Below are 19,804 nucleotides of genomic sequence, written 5' to 3' on the forward strand. Positions count from 1 at the left end.
GTGCAGCCAATACCTGGGAAAGAGGAAAGCATACTTGTAAGTTGAATGTGAGAATGAGGCTTAAAATCACAGTCTCTTCATTCTGTATTACTAGCTCCACACACCCACCCAACACCACCCCAAAACTCCTTCATGTTGCACCCAAAAGGCACAGCCTTTTCTATGCTTGTTAATTATTGTTTCTTGGTCCTCACTCCACGACAGCCAAGTTTAAAGAGAGAGAAGAGCCAATACAATAAAGATGCTCAAAATCCATTTCAACTTGTTTAGGCAAACAACGTCCCCAACTTATTTTAAAGTTAAAACCACCCTGCCAAACCAACGCAAGAGGACAAGCAAAGTGTACATACAACATAAAACTTTAATGTGGCGACAATATTGAAATAACTTCTTTAAAGTCCAAAAGAGATCTATTATAGTTACCTCTTGATCAAAGAGCACAAGTAAGAGACATGCAAATGCAAACTTAGAATTAATATCCAAAATATTGTTTAAGTGAAAAGGCTTAAGCTTGGCCTCCTCAATGACAACTTCTTCTAGAAATAAAATCCTAACAAAAGGGAGGTTTTCAACTCCTTATAACAAGACGAGAGAGAGAGAGTGTCACGACCCAGCTAGGGCCGCGACGGGTACTCGGGACTAACCACCGAGCACCGCTCGTACTATTACTTCTTAGACTCATTCCACAACCATTTATCAATTTTATGCTTATTTTACAAAGAAACTGCTTTCTATTTCAAAAACATCATGCTTTTATACAACAACATATATCGATATATTTACACAAAATCCACGTCGTGAAACCACATGACCCACATTGAGTATCTACGAGCCTCTAAGAGATGACATCTACAATTGTACACAAAAGAATCATCGTAGGCACCTCCGGGACAATGGAGTGCCTTCAGTCAGCAAACGGCCTCTAGGAATCCGGAGCAAGGTCTCCTCCCTGTCTACCTGTGGGCATGAACACAGCGTCCAAAGAAAAAGGACGTCAGTACGAATATTGTACTGAGTATGTAAGGCAGGAATGAAATAAACAAACATAATGGAAAGATCATGCGTCATGGGACAAGGACATAACCTGCACAAGTGTCATAGGCAAATGTATTACTTACTTATATCACATTTTATACAATCATAGTATACATGATATCTCATCTCATACATCATCGCGTACATCATCATATACATCATCACATCATAATCTGTATCGTCACCCGCGTCCGGGTAACCCACATATGCTGCCCACTAGTGGTGATCATGCCCGGCCCTCTAGGCTCGGTGTAACATCGCAGCCCACATTAGCGGTGACATGCCCGGCCATATAGGCACGGTGGAATCATACGCAGCCCGCAATCGCGGTGACATGCCCGGCCAAATAGGCGCAGTGGAATCATGTCATCACAGAATCAATCATAACATGTCACTATTTCACATCGTCATCATATTACAACTAGCATTGTTAATCATCCTTTAGACATCTCATACATTAATATTAAGAACATACATTAAGCCTTAAGGGCAACCACACTATGTCGGGGTGACGTAAGGTCGTGAACCCCCGAGTGTATTATGGACCTTTATGAGTATCGTGCCTCGCCTTGAAGGAAGTAAAACATAAGGCGAGTGTTAACAATATTAGCATCATTAGCATTGTAGGAACATCGTGTCACAGTTTCTCGAATCTCTATACTCTAGCTCATTATCATCATCATCATGTTCGTAGTTGATTCAATATATAGAAGGACTCATAAGCTTCATCTTATAGGAGGATTGTGGAAAACTTGAAGGATTCGATTCATGCCTTTTGAAAGAAGAGTTAAGCCTCACATACCTTTCTCGTTTAAGCAATCTAGCGTTCGCTTATTCTTCTTCAATGTCGTGTCTCTACCTTCAAAAGAGGATTCGTACTAACATTAGTCAATCAACCATAAGAACGCACTACTAATTCTAGAGAAAATCGGGCAGCACTTCCTTTGTTTATACTACTTTTCCCGTATTTCATATCAACTCCCAAACATCTACAACATAACTCACAATATCGCAAGCAACAATTATCATATATATACTTTAGGCAAAATCCACCATTTCTCTCCAATTTCTTCACATTTATGGTTATAGGTTCTGTTATACCCCGCGTTTTCAGAGCATGAGTATGACATTTACCTCACCATAGTAATGGAGTGTCGGAGACGTCCCATGATGTTTTGAAAAGCACAAGCCACGGAGAGTACGTAAAAACGAAGAAAAAGGGTGAATTACGATCTCGTAAGTCGTAATCGGGAAAGAGTATTTTGAAATACGAGAACATGGTCATTATTAGTATAATAAGAAAATAAATTCGACGAAAATTTGAGAAATGCTGGAAGGATTTTTAGTCAACTTTGGAGGCTCATATCTCCCAGTATATATGGAGTTTTAAGGTGTTTCAAAAGTAAAAAATGAAGTCCGTCGAGTCTAGGTTCTAATGCAACAAACCTCTCATTGATAGGACATCAGAGTAGAGAATTATAGACGTTACAAACTAAGCTGTCAACGCAGAAACAAGACTGCTACAGTACTGTAGCTACAGTACGTCGGCCCACCCACTATAAAAGGGATAAAAACCCCCATTTTCATCATCAAAAATGCTACAATGTTCCAGAAAATTCAGCCATTAAAAAAGGCTCTTAATCTCACATAAAAGTGGAGATTTTGAGCAAAATTTCAAGCTACGAAGTACTAATCGAAGTCCGGGCAACGCATAGTCACGAATATAATTTCGTTTGGAGTTAGAGGAGCATGAGAACAAGAAAATGTTGAAGATTTTGCTACTTTCATAAAAACAAGGTATGAATCTTCAAATCTCTCTCTTTATCAAGTTTGATTAAGGAATAATTGCAAGAATAGAATTATAGTTTGTTGTGTTGATGTTGTTGAATTATGGATCGAGGCTTGAAGAGAATTTTGGATAAGATATGTATATGTTCATCTTGTAGAATGTTAAGGATGTTGATATTGATGTTGTTAGTATTAATTTCGGCTTCTTTACAGAAATAAAGTTATTAATTAGTCGTACCCCAAGTTGGTTGGTTGTGAAATTTGGACAACAGTGTGTGGGCTGTTGTATGACATATCTTGGTGTTGGAAATGATGTTGTCGATGTTGTTGGTTGTTGAATTGGAATTTTGGGCTAGGCACATAAACAGGGGAAATGCTGCCCGAATTTCGACAGAATCTAAAAGGACTTTCATTAAGTGTTTAAGACGAGCGTATGACGATGATCCTAATGATATTATGAATGGTTATATATGTAGATTACGAGGCTACGAATAATTCTTAAGAGAGTTGCAAGACGGGAAGTAAGTTGGAAGTCGAGAATCATCTTCCAGTTATGTTAAGGCTCGCCCCTTTCTTTCAAAGGCATGATCTTTAGGTTATGATTTCATAAATGTTTTCGTATTTTTCCTTGTCATCAAAAGCTAAATGTCCCAGATTCCAAAGCATAATTTCCTTCTTGATATTCCATAATTGTTTTCCAAGGTGCCCCTATTTTCCAAAACCAAAGGTTGTGATTATGTGAGTTCTTATGATAACGACGAAGGATATGTTTTTCAATGACAACGATGATGTCAAAAGTGAGAATATCATTATGATGACTATGATGAGAATGACTCCATGCTTAAAGGTTCTAAGTTTATGATTCCAACAACGATATAAAAATGTTGAGTTATTTACTGATTTCTCAATTCATTCATGGATGATGACTAATTTCTTTTAAGATTCCAAAATAAAATACATGGCTTGATGCCGTATGAGATTTACGATCCTATTCTATGTTATCTCTTAATGCTATTCTTCATTGATAGTCTCACCTTATAATAATTGTTCCTTCAAGGTGAGACAAAGCGACGATGATTATTCCATAATATAATCGGAGGCTACCGACCTTACGTCACTCCGATACAGTTGTGGCTATTGATTGGGCTCTTATGCATGCTTTATATATATATATATATATATATATATACATATATATATATATATATATGTATGTATTTTCTCACACCGCTGTCACGACCCAACTAGGGGCCGCGACGGGTACCCGATACTTGTACCGAGCACCCCTTATCTCGTATCGTACTTTTACTACTAGGTGGGCCGTATAGACTATACCGTATCTTTTTTTTTTCTGTTGCTTAACGCTAACATTAATGGCATAATTGTAGACATGGACTTATAAACTTTGCTAGCACATTACACAACGACGAGGACCACAAAAGTACAAAACATCTGACTGTACATATCTGTCTACGAGCCTCTAAACAAAGTACATCTACATATACAAGAAGGACCGGTTCTACCGTGCCCGAATATGTACACAAAAGTAGTACCAAGAAACTGAGGCTCCGGAACAACTGGAGCGCTGCCACAGTACTGCTGATGGAGCTTCTAAGAGTCAAATCTGTCTACCTGTTGACCTGCGCGGCATGAAACGCAGCGTCCACAAGAAGGGACGTCAGTACGAGTAATGTACCGAGTATGTAAGGCATGAATAATAACATAAAAGAGATATAGCGCATGTCATGAAGTAGAAACACAACCTGTACATATAAGTGCACGTTGGCGGATACCATGCATGCTTAGCGCTGCGGAACGTGCAGCCCGATCCATATATGCATATACTATAACGTGTTGCTGCGGCACGTGCAGCCCGATCCATATACATATAATACTTTGCTTTCTTGGAAAACATTTCTTTTCATATATATATAACATAGAACATATCATATTGCCGAGGCGTCGGCTCCGATCCATTTAACCATATATCCCGCGTCCGGGCATCCCGCGTCCGGGACGATATCATATACCATACTCCAACTGATCAGGTGGCTATGCGTCTATAGCGCCTTCTCTTTCCCAATCTTCCCCATATACATGTACATATACTTATCGTTCGATAAACGAAACAAATAAGAAAATCTGGGAATAACGGGCCCACCTCGGGTCAAATGAGGTGGCGTACACGATTTACATACGTTACATTTCATGACGTCACTTGTGAGAGTTTTAAGGTAGTCGGGTCCTATTTGTGCAAGTTCTAGATGTTTAGGCAATTTTTCAACATTTCATACAATATTTAATTCAATTCTACTGAATGAAAAAGGGGAAACTTTGGGTGCGGATTTCGGAGAATAGAGTTGTCCCCGAGGCTCGTATCCAACTTATTACGTTTAAGACATGCCATAGAAGGAAGGGTGAATCCTTACATACCTTTTCCGATTCATACACGTCTCCAAAATCAAGTTTCAAGTTCGCCAAAATCTACAATTTGGTCACAATTACCAAATGTTAATTGTAAAGCTTTAAGATTTCAATCTTAACCAATACTTGTCTACAAAAATTTGGGCAGCATCTCCCCTATAAATACACCATCCCCAAAATTCAACTTAGCCAATTTTTTAATCAATATCAATCCGGGAATTCAACCCGGCCAAACTATCAACACAATGACAACAACCATGACTACAAAACACAATATAACACAACTAGTCTTCTTTCCAACATAATGCAATAGTTTTCATTCCAACTTCACATTTCCAAACCAATCTCAATGCTTTTACATTCATTACTAATCAAGATCATTACAATATAATTCGGAAGCATTTCATATCATTTCTACCAAATATTCACAAGATATACAAACTTTCCACCAAAACCATAATCCATCCAAAACTTCAAATCTTCAATCTACATATTCATAACATATTTCCATCTTCCAATTTCATCAACCATAATCATAATTTGCACCTTAATAATTTCATTTTCATAATTACATAAATCTACCATAAAATCACAAAACTTCTCATAACCACTTAACAACCAATCTTTCATGCCAATATGGACTATTATCCTTCCAAATTCACCAACTAACATAATAATTCACATTTAAAACTCCACTTCTATAATTACATAAAAACTTCATTAAAATCATATAATTTCCTATAACTATTCCCAATAATTTTCCATGCCAACTTGAACCATTTTCTTCCATTTCCAATATAAATTTCACCATAACCACAACTAGAATACAACATAAAATTCAACTCATATTAGTTATACAACAATATACATATATGTCCACTTACATATATGCACACCCACTTTGTAAACTTCCATATTTCCATAAATTCTACTCATTTCTACATACTACAACATAAACCAACCTTCATAACATAATAAAAAGGGATTAATTCTTACCTTTTTCTACAATCTTCTTCACTTGACCAAGTTGTCAACTTGAAGAAACAAGTGTTCTTCCTTCCAAAATAATTACACCAAGTTGTAAAGGACCCTTTAATTGGTAGAAAATGATTTTTGAAAAAAAAAAATTTTTTTTTTTTTTTGGTCTAGAGCTTGGCCGAAAATGGTCTTCTTATTCTTGCTCTTCTTTCTCTTGTTTCTCTCTTTCTCAATTGTCTTGAAACTTCTAAATGTTTCAAGACAATTTAATGATCCTTTATATTAATTATCACATGGGAAATTTATTAATTTTGTGGGCTTGGGCCATAAGATGGCCGGCCACCCCTCTCCTTTGGGCCTTAATTCGTTTTTTATTTTTTTGGGCCAACTCGGTTGATCCCGAGTTGGGCCTAGCCCACTGACCTTTCGACCTTAAAACGTCCATATCTCCTTGTACCGATGTCACCTGGGAACCCACAACCTATGGTTGGAAAGATAATTCAATTATGTACAACTTCTATTTCTTGGTATTTTCCAAATTCCAAACTTATAATACCGTTTTTGCCCCTAGAAGTCAGATCACCCGAAAACGTTTTCTTAAAAATATTCGTTTGGAGGACTTCCACTTTGATTTGGCCCAAGGGTCCTTCTTGAGTTGTGTTTAACTTCACATATGTGATTCATATGACTTTCAGATGTCCCAAAAAAATCTCGATGTGTGGGCCCCACCTCAACAAATAATCTGACGTTCAAAAATACGGGATATAACATCCTCCCCCCCTTTAGAACATTCGTCCTCGAATGTTAAACTGGCCTCATAGTGTATTATAATACTTCGGGGAGGTCTCCTTTGTAATTATCTCACGCGTCGCTTAAGATATCCATTTTAGGGACTTAGGTTGCCTGATTTTTTTTTTTTTTTTTTTTTTTTTTTACATTCGTCTCTTATTCCTACATTTGTGAAATTTTCAGCAACACAAGGGACGGTGTATGATAAAGTAGATTCCAGATCAATTAACACACACATATCATAGAAAATGCCAAAAGTGTACCTGTGGCCGCGTCTGCGGAAGGTTCAGGGTCCTGCCGTCCTGTCAATGCATATAGGCGGTGCGGAGGACCGGCTGAACCGGGTGCCCCTCCTCTACCTCGACCACGACCTGCTGGGGCCTGGGAAGCCTGTCCAGGAGGGCGCACGGACGGTGATGAACCAATTGCGGATCCGGCGGGCTGGGTTTGGTCTCCCTCATTCCTCAGTGGGCAATCACGCATCAAATGGCCAACCCGCCCACAAGTATAACAAGCACGTGTACCTGCGCGACACTCTCCAGAGTGTGGCCTACCACACTGAGGACACCGTGGCGGGGGTGGCATCACCCTGGTAGAATCAACTCTATACTGGGATCCTGAAGCTCTAGTACCCTGATCTGCTCCTGAATAAGTAGAACGATCAAATCCCTTATCCACAAATCGAGGAGGTGCACTGGCCGCTGATTGGCCTGAATACCTAGATTGCTCCTGTGCCTGTCCCCCTCTATACTCGCTTCTAGTCCCGGAAGATCTGCCCCTTTTTCTGGAACCCCTATCCGAATAGCGCTCCTCTCTCCGTAACTGATACTGTTCCTCCAGGTTTTGGGCATGGGCCTGGATACGAGCAATAGTCATTCCATCCTGGAGGGAAGCTGTCAGACACTCCTTAATTAAATGTGGCCCCAATCCACTCACAAACCGGTGTACGTGATCTCCCCTATTAGCTATCATGGCTGGGGCATACCTGGCTAAAGAATTAAAACGAAGACTATACTCCCTGACACTCATATTTCCCTGCTTGAGATTCAAGAACATATCGGCTCGAGCCCGTCGGACCTCCGGTGGTAAGTAATGTCGCAGGAATGCTTCAGTGAACTCCTGCCAAACCGGGGGAGGCGAATTTGCTCCCCTCGAAGATATCCAGTTATTATACCACTGAACTGCTACATCCCGCAACCTGTATGAAGCAAATTCCACTGACTCTGTATCTGAAGCATGTATGATCCTCAGTGTCCTCAGCATCTCATCTATAAAATTTTGCGGGTCTTCCTCTGGTTTCGATCCATAAAACTCCGGAGGCTTCAGAGTGATAAAGTCACGAGCTCTAGTACTAGCTGACTGATCACTTGAACTCACATTCTGCCGTTGTGCCTGGGCGGCAACCAACTGTGTCAGTAAATGGATGGCCTCGGTCACTTGTTGACCCGAAGCAACCGGTGGAGGGACTGGATGCACTGGAGCTGGAGTGGAGACCTCTTCATGCTCTTCTGCTACTGGAGGGATAGCGGTAGCATGCGAGGGAGTGACACTCTGAGACTCACTATGTCCAAGTTCAACCGGGGGCTCTCGGCTGGTGCCTTCTCCCGCAGCGCCTAGTATTGTGCTGACTTTCTTCTTCTTTCTCAAAGGCATTGCTGAAAATTAAACAGAAAAAATTTAGATAGTTACATCCTTAACTTGGCTCTATCGCACGATTTCTTAAGATGAAAGACGGTCATTTTTCCTAAATGCCCTGTAGCCTCTTGTTTATAAGTGTGGCGCGCTACACACCCATAAACAGGACTCTACTGGACACGGCTCGTAGACAAACCCCTAGGACGAACTGCTCTGATACCACTTCTGTCACGACCCAACTAGGGGCCGCGACGGGTACCCGATACTTGTACCGAGCACCCCTTATCTCGTATCGTACTTTTACTACTAGGTGGGCCGTATAGACTATACCGTATCTTTTTTTTTTCTGTTGCTTAACGCTAACATTAATGGCATAATTGTAGACATGGACTTATAAACTTTGCTAGCACATTACACAACGACGAGGACCACAAAAGTACAAAACATCTGACTGTACATATCTATCTACGAGCCTCTAAACAAAGTACATCTACATATACAAGAAGGACCGGTTCTACCGTGCCCGAATATGTACACAAAAGTAGTACCAAGAAACTGAGGCTCCGGAACAACTGGAGCGCTGCCACAGTACTGCTGATGGAGCTTCTAAGAGTCAAATCTGTCTACCTGTTGACCTGCGCGGCATGAAACGCAGCGTCCACAAGAAGGGACGTCAGTACGAGTAATGTACCGAGTATGTAAGGCATGAATAATAACATAAAAGAGATATAGCGCATGTCATGAAGTAGAAACACAACCTGTACATATAAGTGCACGTTGGCGGATACCATGCATGCTTAGCGCTGCGGAACGTGCAGCCCGATCCATATGTGCATATACTATAACGTATTGCTGCGGCACGTGCAGCCCGATCCATATACATATAATACTTTGCTTTCTTGGAAAACATTTCTTTTCATATATATATAACATAGAACATATCATATTGCCGAGGCGCCGGCTCCGATCCATTTAACCATATATCCCGCGTCCGGGCATCCCGCGTCCGGGACGATATCATGTACCATACTCCAACTGATCAGGTGGCTATGCGTCTATAGCGCCTTCTCTTTCCCAATCTTCCCCATGTACATGTACATATACTTATCGTTCGATAAACGAAACAAATAAGAAAATCCGGGAATAACGGGCTCACCTCGGGTCAAATGAGGTGGCGTACACGATTTACATACGTTACATTTCATGACGTCACTTGTGAGAGTTTTAAGGTAGTCGGGTCCTATTTGTGCAAGTTCTAGATGTTTAGGCAATTTTTCAACATTTCATACAATATTTAATTCAATTCTACTGAATGAAAAAGGGGAAACTTTGGGTGCGGATTTCGGAGAATAGAGTTGTCCCCGAGGCTCGTATCCAACTTATTACGTTTAAGACATGCCATAGAAGGAAGGGTGAATCCTTACATACCTTTTCCGATTCATACACGTCTCCAAAATCAAGTTTCAAGTTCGCCAAAATCTACAATTTGGTCACAATTACCAAATGTTAATTGTAAAGCTTTAAGATTTCAATCTTAACCAATACTTGTCTACAAAAATTTGGGCAGCATCTCCCCTATAAATACACCATCCCCAAAATTCAACTTAGCCAATTTTTTAATCAATATCAATCCGGGAATTCTACCCGGCCAAACTATCAACACAATGACAACAACCATGACTACAAAACACAATATAACACAACTAGTCTTCTTTCCAACATAATGCAATAGTTTTCATTCCAACTTCGCATTTCCAAACCAATCTCAATGCTTTTACATTCATTACTAATCAAGATCATTACAATATAATTCGGAAGCATTTCATATCATTTCTACCAAATATTCACAAGATATACAAACTTTCCACCAAAACCATAATCCATCCAAAACTTCAAATCTTCAATCTACATATTCATAACATATTTCCATCTTCCAATTTCATCAACCATAATCATAATTTGCACCTTAATAATTTCATTTTCATAATTACATAAATCTACCATAAAATCACAAAACTTCTCATAACCACTTAACAACCAATCTTTCATGCCAATATGGACTATTATCCTTCCAAATTCACCAACTAACATAATAATTCACATTTAAAACTCCACTTCTATAATTACATAAAAACTTCATTAAAATCATATAATTTCCTATAACTATTCCCAATAATTTTCCATGCCAACTTGAACCATTTTCTTCCATTTCCAATATAAATTTCACCATAACCACAACTAGAATACAACATAAAATTCAACTCATATTAGTTATACAACAATATACATATATGTCCACTTACATATATGCACACCCACTTTGTAAACTTCCATATTTCCATAAATTCTACTCATTTCTACATACTACAACATAAACCAACCTTCATAACATAATAAAAAGGGATTAATTCTTACCTTTTTCTACAATCTTCTTCACTTGACCAAGTTGTCAACTTGAAGAAACAAGTGTTCTTCCTTCCAAAATAATTACACCAAGTTGTAAAGGACCCTTTAATTGGTAGAAAATGATTTTTGAAAAAAAAAAAATTTTTTTTTTTTTTTTGGTCTAGAGCTTGGCCGAAAATGGCCTTCTTATTCTTGCTCTTCTTTCTCTTGTTTCTCTCTTTCTCAATTGTCTTGAAACTTCTAAATGTTTCAAGACAATTTAATGATCCTTTATATTAATTATCACATGGGAAATTTATTAATTTTGTGGGCTTGGGCCATAAGATGGCCGGCCACCCCTCTCCTTTGGGCCTTAATTCGTTTTTTATTTTTTTGGGCCAACTCGGTTGATCCCGAGTTGGGCCTAGCCCACTGACCTTTCGACCTTAAAACGTTCATATCTCCTTGTACCGATGTCACCTGGGAACCCACGACCTATGGTTGGAACGATAATTCAATTATCTACAACTTCTATTTCTTGGTATTTTCCAAATTCCAAACTTATAATACCGTTTTTGCCCCTAGAAGTCAGATCACCCGAAAACGTTTTCTTAAAAATATTCGTTTGGAGGACTTCCACTTTGATTTGGCCCAAGGGTCCTTCTTGAGTTGTGTTTAACTTCACATATGTGATTCATATGACTTTTCAGATGTCCCAAAAAAATCTCGATGTGTGGGCCCCACCTCAGCAAATAATCTGACGTTCAAAAATACGGGATATAACAACCGCGCCGCGCTATAGTCGGCCGGGCAGGCACGTAGATGTGCACACCACTGCAGTGGGCATGTTATGATATTGCCCTAGACACGGGAGGCCTGGACGCAGGCTAATAATGATAACACCGAGCCTTGATGGCCGGGCATGATATTATATATGACACCGCGCCTTAATGGCCGGGCATGTTACTATGTATATGTATAGAAATATTTTTTAAAAAAAGGTTAAGCATGCATGACATCCGCCCAACGAGGCATTCAGATGTACAGGTTATCTTTCTTATTCCTTGTTACTTTTCATATCTATGTTATGTTGTTACTCATGCCTTACATAATCAGTACATTATTCGTACTGACGCCCTTTCTTGTGGGCGCTACGTTTCATGCCACGCAGGTGTGTACAGATGAGTAGAGGATATTGCTAGAAAATGTTCTAGCGGGATTGGCGAACTCCATTTCTTTCCGGAGTGTTGCCGAGTCAGAGTATGTGTGTTATGGTATATTGATTTATGTTAGAGACTTTGCAGACAGAGTCATGTATACAGTATGCCAGTCTTGTAAGCGGCTATTTAAGCCGATGTATCATTATGCATTACTTTACAGATTCATACGATTACAGATTTTATTTGATTCAAGAAAGACGAAAAAAATATGTTCGAAAAGCTTCCATTATGCGTTTCATTTCATGACTTAAGAGTCCTGTGAGATTATGAGTATAACGAGAACCAGCGGGTTCGCTCGGCCCTAAGTAAGGGTCGAGTGCCCATCATGCCCTATTAGGATTGGGGTGTGACAAGTTGGTATCAGAGCAGTTCGTCCTAGGGGTTGTCTGCAAAGTCGTGTCCAGTAGAGTCTTGTTTATGGGTGTGAAGCGCGCCACACTTATAAACGAGAGGTTGTAGGGCATTTAGGAACCATTGACCTTCTTTCTTATCTTGGATTGTGCCATAGAGCTAAATCATAGGATATGACATCCCGAATTTTAACCGAATGCTTTGATCATGGATAAGCAGTTGATTATGTCGCTACGAGGAAATTGCTTCGACTTGAAGTTGTTCATTCGAAAGGCATGTTTCCTGTTTGATTGATCTAGATAGATGTTGATATAAGAACTTGAGCAAGATATTATGGGTATTTGTGATCGCTCTATGAGGCATTGGAAATGTTTTCTGGGTTGTGTGCAGGAATGAGGTAGTAAGAATTATAGAGGGAAATCTGTCGAAATTTTTTTTGCAAACTGGATTGTTTGCATGTTTATAGAGAAAGAGTTAAGGGAAACCGTGACCATCAGCCTTTTGGTAAGTTATGATTGAAGGAACAATTATGGGAACTATTGGAAACGTAAAGAAAGTTGACATCAGGAACTCAAATACAGTATTACGATTTATAGATTAGATTGGTTAGTAAGTGATAACAAAGAGATATTGATATGGGAAGGAAGTTAACGAGTACGAGAAAGTGCGGTTATGTGATTGGCAACTATAAGCGGAAGGTTAATAAATTAATAAGGTTGGCCAAGGGTAGATAGTGATGGCATACGACGGTGGACTTGGGATAGAGATGCGATTATAAAGGAAACAAGACGAATATACGAGAATAGAAACACAAACGTTCAAAGACAAATCCACTCTATTCCCATGCTTCGTATTTCAAGTCGTAAAACCTTGCTATTTTAAGGATTCATAAAGCATTATTTGGTTTATCATCATCGATTACTCCCTTGAATTCGATACGAGCTCCATAATTCATTCGGAGGTTATGATCTTATGTTACTCAAAAGGCCAAGAATCGGATCCTTGATTTCTCAATCAAAATCAGCCTCAGAACATTGCTGCGGAAGGAAAAACAGAGTTCTGCGCAGAGAGCCTCAGGGCATTGCGCTTTCCGTCTGCATCGCGGAAGGAAAGCGGAAGGCCTCAGAACTTCCCGCTTTTCGTCCGCATCGCGGAAGAAAAGCGGAGTCCTGCACAGAAGGCTTCAGGACATTGCGCTTTCCTTCCGCGATGCGGAAGGAAAGCGGAATCCTGCACAGTTTTTTTTCTTTTCCGGACCAGACCAATAATGGTACATATGTATGAATAAATGTAATGCACCCTTTTACGGCTGGAGGAGCATGGTATAGTCGGGCATTCTATAAGGAGCCTAACGAATTCTAATGTTACGATAGATTCATTATCCTAAGGGACTATTAGACATGAAAGCAGGAAATCGAACAGGGTAGTGAAGTGAAATACAAAACATGGGAATGGAGTAGATTTGTTATGGAACGCTCGTGTTTATATTCTAGTTGGATTCGTGCCAAAGAAAGAGGGAAACGAACACCTTACATACCTTATCCGCCAAGCCACCACTTCAAGAATTCCTTATACCGGTGCTTGCCCTTCACCCAAACCTATATATCGAGAAATACATCTTTAATCATACTTTCATCATATTTCCATCAACTTGTAAGCACTAATTATTGAAGACCAATTTGGGCTACGAAACTTTGGGCAGCATCTCCCCTATATCATCTACTTCCTCCAAATACCAAAACAACTCCAAAACAATACCAAAAATATCCTCAATATTCTACAAGATAAATATGTATATTTTCATCCAAAACTCTCTTCAAACCTCAATTCATAAGCCAACAACATCAACACAACAAACTATAACTTTTATTCTCGTAAATATTCCTAAATCAACGTTAATAAAGAGAGAGATTCAATGATGCATACCTTATATTTACTAAAGTAGCAAGATCTTCAATATTTATTTTGTTTCCAAGCCAACTCCAACACAAAACGAAATTATAATCGCGACTACACGTTGTCCGGTCCTCGATTAATACTCTGTAACTTGAAATTTACTCAAAATCCTCACTTTTATGTGATATTTGAGCTCTCTTACTTGCTGAATTTTCTGGAATGTTTTAGAAAATTATGATGGAGAAAAATGTGTTTTTAACCCTTTTATAGTGGATAAAAGTCGGCAATACTGTAGCATCACTGTAGCAGCGTTGTTTCTGCTCTGGCAGCTGATTTTTAACGTCCATAATTCTCTACTCCGATGTCCTATCGACGAGCGGTTTGTTGCATTGGAACCTAGACTCGACGAACTTTAAAATTTTGAAACACCTTAAAACTCCTAATATATTAGGAGATATATCCCTCCAAAGTTGACTAAAAATCTGCCCAAAATCCTGCCAACTTTTTCCAAATTTTCATCAAACTTATTTTCTTTGATTTGTTTGATCCTGGAATCTTCCGAAACTCTCCATACATGATATTTATGATTAATCATACTTGATAATGATCATGTCCTTTGGTTCCAAGGTTGTCCTTCCCGGTTATGACTTACAAGATCATAATTCATCCTTTACTTAAACAATATACTTAATAATGCTTCGTTCCTCACAATTCAAAGTTGTTTTACCTAGCCATAGCTCGACATACTTACATTCAAATTTAACCAGTGCTTCTCTGAGGTACGGGTGTAACATTTGGTACCATTCTCGGAGTGGGAAAAAGAGTATTCATACGAGGCTAAAATCACTTCTTGATGATGGAGAAGGATACGAGAAAGAAAAAGAGTACTCATAAGAGGAGAAGATACAAAAAGACGTATTCAATGTTGTATGTCGTAAGTGGGAAAAATAACATGGTTTGGCACTGGAAGAGGAGAAGCAATGGCTAAAAAATTTATACAAGGAGAAAAAGTGGAAAAAACCAATGGATGTAGGAAATAAGAATTGGGAATAAGTGTACTCATACGAAGAAAAGAGGCTAAAAGCACTTGTTAATGCACAAGGATATGACAAGTGAGAAATGAAGAAGTGGTTGTGGGAAATAGAAAATGGTTTGGTGCCGTTAGTGGAGGAATGAGAAAAAGAGTACTCAAACGAGAAGAAGAGGCTAAAATCGCTTCATGAGGAAGGATAAGAGCATTGGGAAAGAAAAAATCGGTTTTGGGAACTATAAAATGGTTTGGTACCATTAGCTGAGGATTGGGAAAATGTGTACGAACGAGGAGAAGAGGCTAAAATTACTTCATGAAGAAGGATATGACAGGTGGGAATTAAAAAATTGGTCGTGGGAAGCACAATATTATTTTGTACCGAAGGTGGAGGAGTGGGAGAAACAGTACTCATACGTGGAGACGAGACTAAAAGCACTTCTTGATGGGGAACCTGTCACACCCTAATCCTGATATACCTGTTCGATGTTGTATCTGAGAAGTGGATAAAGGAATTTGGTTTGGCATTGGCAGAGAAGAAGCAGTGGCTACAAAAATTATACAAGGAGAAGAGGAAAAGAGCAGCACCTTTGGATACAGGAAATGAGAATTGAGGAATAGTGTACTCATGCGAGAAAAGAGGCTAAAAGCATTTATTGATGGAGAAGGATATGACAAGTGGGAAATAAAAAATTAGTTGTCGGAAATAGAAAATGGTCTGGTACCATTAGTGGAGGAGTGGGAAAGCGAGTACTTAGACGAGGAGAAGAGGCCTAAGACGCTAAAAGACAGAGAAAAACTTGCAGCAGAAGGAAGATGACTCATTGGGTTGTATCTAATCCCCTTCTGCAAGTGCGACACACAATGCAGAAATTGCCCTCCACAAATCCCTTTGGAGGAGTATACCCCAAAAATTTCCCCGATTTGGCTTACATACTCCCGCCAGTGTCGCCAAACACATGTAAAGTTTTTTTTTTCATATTGCTAAATTTCCACTTCTAATTGTTGTTATCAAATTATAATAATAATATCATGTCGTTAGGTCTAATTTCTTATCAAAGCTCCATTGTGACCTGTTTCACTAATTCTATGAATTGTCTGTTTCTCGGGGTGTTCCCTAAGATGTTATATGTGTCTGCCTAGGAGTTGTTCTTGTTTGGCATAAAATATGTGTTGTGTTTAGCCCCTTTTCGTTTTAAACTAATTGGCTCTTATGACAAGTATTTTAGTTGAATTTAATTTTTATAGATTCACCCTATGATATGGATTGTTTTCATCACTCACTTTAGTGTTGGATTCTTTGACAGTATTTTGACATTGATGACTATCCTGGTCCGGATTTGTGTGGTTCATTTGGACCATTACCACCAATTGAGGATTTCAATGGCGAGGCTGAGTTGCTGATGGAACTGGCTAACCGTGTTATCCAGGAATATAACGAGAAAGAGTGCAATTATATATGCACCTTAATTTCCTTTATGTGATTATTCCCCAATTATCCTTCCTTTATTTTCAACTAATTATGACTCTCCTTGCAGGTTTTCAAGTATAAGGTTTTGAAGATTGAGAAAGTGAGTTATTCCGTGGCAATGTACTATGCATATTGGATGACTGTCAAATTACTAAATCTCACTCTTGGTACTACTATCGAGACTTTCCAAATCCCTGCTGGTATATGTAACTCTGGTGATTATAAAAAGACCTATTGTTGCCGACCTAAAGAAGAGGTAATTAAACATCTAATGAAGTTTACAATTTGTCTCTTCCTTTTTTCATTTTCATTTCCGAGTGTGTTTTAGGTGGAATAGTTTTTCTAAAATGAGTTTTTATTTTATTTTTTTCGTTTCAATGGATATTGGTCTATTAGTTTCTCAATCTTAGTGGGTTTTGCTATTTTGAGATGATTGACTTGCTAATAAGTTTTCTATTGGGACTATGTGCAAACACTAATGATATGACGGACTTTGGGAGAAGCTCAAACATAATATGCTTTACCCTGGGTGCGTATGGTATGACTTCTGAAACTATTGTCTACTATTAACCTTGAATTGGGACTATTTTTTCCCCTTGGAAAATATTTTCCACCCTAAAATAACTTCTTCCCGAAAGTCATGATTCTTTACAAATATTAAAATCTTTGTTCTTCTTACTTGAACTTCAAACACACTATTTACAAATCTTTTTTCTTCTTACTTGAACTCCAAACACTGCACGTTCTTCATGGTGCTTGATACTGTTGCAGGCCCTTGTCCGGATAGAAATATAAAGATGATTGAATATGATAATCGAAAGAGATGTTACCTTTTTCAAAAAAAAAAAAAAAATATAACCAAAAGATCTTTGGATTCTTGTTTACCCCTTATGCTCTTGGTGGCATGAACTACCTTAAGTGGAAATTTCCAATCTTTCATTACAGTAAAAATTATGTCCATAAATACAGAGTTGAATTTTGGATTAGGATTTCATGATAACTTATGAAATAGAGTGAACTGGAAATGGTAATCATAGGCATTTCTTTCTGTGGACAAAGTAATTGTACTTGATAACTAACTTTTACTTTGGTTTGTTTCTCCGAACTAATTTACAGGCCATTGTTGGTTTGCCAAGCTGCGAGTTTTGTTTTGGCTTGCTACCAGAGAGGGATGTCATAGGAGGAAAGGAAGATGTACTTGAACTATAGTTATTCAAATTTCGACTGTTTGAGATTTCATCATTATAGTTTAAGGTACTCTGATATTTGGTCTTGGTTGGGATTCTATCCTTTGTTGCTTAGTGCTTTAGTTTTATATTTGATCTGACCTCTTAGTAAATTGAAGTATTTTATCATATATTATATCACCTTGATTTTAGTTTTCTAAATTTAGCACTTGTTTAGACAATTTCAATCTCTCTATTATAATAAGCCCTTTACTTTGAGGAGTCATCACGGGATCTTTGTTATTTGATGTAAACAACAACAACATACCCAGTTTAATCCCACAAGTGGAAACTACACTGAGTATGTTGTTGTTGTTTACTTCAAATAACAAAGATCCTCGGATGATTTTAATTATTTGTTATTTGAATATAATTACTATCTTATCTGAAGATCACTTCTCATGGATTTGGAGGCTAAAGGTGCCTCCAGAACACTTCATTTGGCAATGCAATCATGATCGACTGTCAACTCTAGACTATCTTCATAAACTCAATATTTCCACCTCTTCCACATGCCCTCGATGTCCACTCCAAGTTCTTGAAACAATAGCACATGTCTTGTTTTATTGCACTCAAGCACCAAGCATTTGCCAATCTCTAGGCATAACCAATTTGGAATCCTCCACTAACGAGCCTTCATCCTGGCTTTAAAAATTCATCAGCACTCCCACTCATCCCACTTGTCAAATACCCTCCTATATCTTCATCACCTATTGCCTATGGCACATCTGGCTACATAGAAACAAGTTCCATTTTGAGAAATCCAATGCTCCTATTAGCTTAAAATACATCTTCAATAGGGCTTGTGAATAGTGAATACTACTATCTTGCAACAAATGTCAACCCCCTTGCCCCTTCTCAGCCCTTATATGTCAAATGGCATCCACCGGTGGCTTTTTCAGACTAAATATTGATGGTGAAAACAAGGGTTCTACTAACAAATATGGAATAGGTGGTGTATACGGTAAACACCAGGGTAAAATATTACGACCCTCCGATGAGAGGTCAGAGCAAAATAGGAACGTGGACTTCAAAATGTGACGTTAGTTGGGGCTCGGTGATTCGGATGAAACGAAGTCCAAGGGGTCGTTAGTCCGTTAGGCCGAAGTGGCGCCGGTTAGCATAAACGGGAGAAATCCGTGAGGAGTCAGATTTCTCACAGCCCATCCCGCCGTCCATTACGCTACAATTGTTGTGGCACCGTTAATAGCAGAAATTAGTATGTTTTGCCATATTTTTTGGGGAGCATTAGGATTTTAACTCTTGTACTATAAATAGAGGTAAACCCTCTCCTTAGAGGGCATATGATTTTACTCTCATACTCCTACTTTGTAAACTTTCATACGCCAGTTCAAGTTATAAAGAAAATTAGCTCGGGCACATAGATTCACACTCTGCACCAGACCAATTTCTCAGTTTCAAGCAATACACGATACCGACCATCTCTATCTCTGTTTGATATACATGATTGATTATTAACTGATTGTTATTCTATATTTCATTACGTACTTCATATTTTGTTACGTTAACAATAGATTAAACCATATATCCTTTAAACTACATATAAATTCAATTGTTA

At 38.6% G+C, this 19,804-nt stretch overlaps 2 long non-coding RNA genes across 2 annotated transcripts; both read right to left on the reverse strand.

Annotated features, from left to right (window-relative positions):
* Positions 1–4,058: 4,058 nt before the first annotated feature.
* LOC132633747 (uncharacterized) lies at positions 4,059–6,697 on the reverse strand. Its single transcript, XR_009579779.1, has 3 exons — positions 6,244–6,697; positions 5,257–5,307; positions 4,059–4,463 (listed from the first exon to the last, which is right to left on the reverse strand). It is a non-coding gene; the product is annotated as an uncharacterized LOC132633747 (long non-coding RNA).
* Positions 6,698–9,050: 2,353 nt separating this feature from the next.
* On the reverse strand, positions 9,051–11,483 carry LOC132633748 (uncharacterized). Its single transcript, XR_009579780.1, has 3 exons — positions 11,065–11,483; positions 10,078–10,128; positions 9,051–9,284 (listed from the first exon to the last, which is right to left on the reverse strand). It is a non-coding gene; the product is annotated as an uncharacterized LOC132633748 (long non-coding RNA).
* Positions 11,484–19,804: the final 8,321 nt, after the last annotated feature.

Source organism: Lycium barbarum, chromosome 3, assembly GCF_019175385.1.
Source record: "Lycium barbarum isolate Lr01 chromosome 3, ASM1917538v2, whole genome shotgun sequence".
Taxonomy (NCBI): domain Eukaryota; kingdom Viridiplantae; phylum Streptophyta; class Magnoliopsida; order Solanales; family Solanaceae; genus Lycium; species Lycium barbarum.